We start from the raw sequence: 2465 nt of genomic DNA on the forward strand, positions 1-2465 counted from the left end.
TTGGGAGTTATGTTTTCACCTAAGACGTGGAAAGCTGTAAGACGTTACTCCCATTCTAACAAGAGAAAGCCATAACTTACACTGATCAGAGAAAATAGTCAAAGGAACTGAATTCCAAAGAGCAATAAGCCCCTTGAAAGTGAAACAGGATACATGAACAGTTTCACCTTTGTCAGAGAATAAGAGGCTGCCACTAAAGCAAAGTAAGGTTAATTATCAAGAATTTAGAACACTCTAAGTGTTTACCCTACTTGCACGTTAGTAAATGAGCTTGCCACAGACTTCTGAATCAGAGATAAAGGACTTTATTACACCAATAGCATTAATCAAAGTGTCAGCATTCTTGCTGGTTCCCTGATCCCCAATCCAGACAGTTCACTAAGAAGAGGACCAGATGACATCTGTGTACATAGTGGTTTGCATAATAGAAGGATCCATGAGCTTAGGGAGCCCAAATATTTGATAATGGGTATTTATCCCTTTGCTCTGTTGGGACATTACTATACTCTACAGTAATCAAACCTTTCTTGTAGAGGGAGATGATATCTGTCTTTCCAGGTTGTTTGTTATATAAATCTTGAAAGGTAGTCCAGAACAAAGAGACAGGCAGTGCCTCTACTTCCAAATCATGCAGAAACATGAAAGACTCATGGAAAATTGTTTCCTGACAGAAATCACTAAGATGTTAAGGAATTCTTTAAAGGCCAACTGTGTAATAGATATTAGTTTAGAATAAGCGAGATCCCCTGACAACAGTAGTTCACTCGGGAGCTCCTTTCCACAAGCCTCCACTTGGTGGCAATGAGAAAGATTGGGGCAGGAGACTTGTGAGAAGTGACACTGGGTGACAGACATGCAGGTGAGGGTTGATGCAATGGCACTGAGTGGCAGGCATGAGACACTGTCCACTTCCTCAGACCTTTACCTTGTATGAAGTAGAAGCCATTAGCCACTGGAGGAGAGCTGGCAAACCTTCTGCCCTAATAGTCCAGGCAAAGATCCACTGCTTTTGGAGGAAATGCAGAAGTAAAATCCTTTTGCCCTTGGGAAAGGCCGATTTCGTGGGCCCAAGATCCTTCACCGACACCAAACAGAGATCCACGCTCACTTGGGAGAAGTGTAGGAAAATCTCTCCTGTTCAAGAACTCCCCAAACTGAGTACACAATTACAAATTGCAAGAATACAATTAAATATATGTAGAGAGTAGTGATAGAGAACAATTATGAGCAATGTATTGGGACACAAGTTTTTAAAAGGATATTCTGGTCGCCATAAGGTGTAGCTATGGAGATGAAGGGAAGAGGATGGATTTGAGCCGTATTTTGGAGGTTTGACCTATAGACCTTGCTGATAGATTAGATTTAGGTTTGGAGGGAAAGAGAGGAATTACAAATGACTCTTAAGTTTCTGACATTAGTAACTGAAAGAATGTGGTATCGTTTACTGAAATGGGGGAGGTGGGATGGTCTTGGGAGTGGACAGAAAATCAAAAGTTCTATTTTGTCCATGTTAAGATTGAAAAACCTATTTGATTTCAAGTAGAGATTTCAAGTTGACAGATACTTTAAAACGGAGCTCAGGGGAGAGCTTTCCTTCACTGATTCAACAAATATGAAGTGTCTGTTGTCTGCCAGGAAATGTTTTTGGCAATGTGAATAAAACACAGCCCCCTTCTTCATGGAACTTACATTGTAGTGCAGGCGAGATAGAAAATAAACAAGTAAATACACAGGCGATAATAAACACTATGAAAAAAAATAAAAGGAGAATAGGGAGTGGTATGGGAAATTTTTTTTGTAAAGTGTGCTTAAGGAAGCCTTCACCGATAAGATACTTGAGTAAGAACTAAAAAGGAAGCAAGGGAGCAAGATTTAGTGTTATTTGTGATCAACCCTGTTACTGAAAATTTTAAATCCTAGATAATTTTTTAAAATCTTCCTTAAAAGGATTGAGAGGCTGATAGACAAGAGACCAAAAAATTACAAGGTCAAAATCTAAGTGAAAGCAGGAAACCAGAGATGTGAAAGAATCACTGTAGGTATTTTTTCCTAAAAGTATTTGTCCATGTGAACTAACTTAGCTCTTGCCTTTATATTCCAGTAAGTTATTTTGCTCTCATTGTTTTACCAAAAACACAAACAAAAGAATTCAACAACATAAAAATCCTTGCATACACTGTTAGGCTGGAGAATGTCAATGTTTTTCATTTATCATTTAAATCTAGGAAATTTTATAACTTCTTTGTATGTAGCTGTTACATGTAGGGCAATTTGTCTTTAAGTAGGGACGTTCTAAAACAAATCCTCAATAGTTTTCCCTTCAAGTCAAGCATCTGGTTGTTTAAATAACTTCTTGTTTAAAATGAAAAACATAAAAAAATAAATATAAAAATAAAAACATGCAGTTAGGTTTCTCTAGCCTCCAAGTGTCTCTGTTGGCCTGAAGACTACCAAGGAGGGGTTTG

This window comes from Propithecus coquereli, unplaced genomic scaffold, assembly GCF_000956105.1.
Source record: "Propithecus coquereli isolate 6110/MARCELLA unplaced genomic scaffold, Pcoq_1.0 Scaffold83, whole genome shotgun sequence".
In the NCBI taxonomy this organism is placed as follows: Eukaryota; Metazoa; Chordata; class Mammalia; order Primates; family Indriidae; genus Propithecus; species Propithecus coquereli.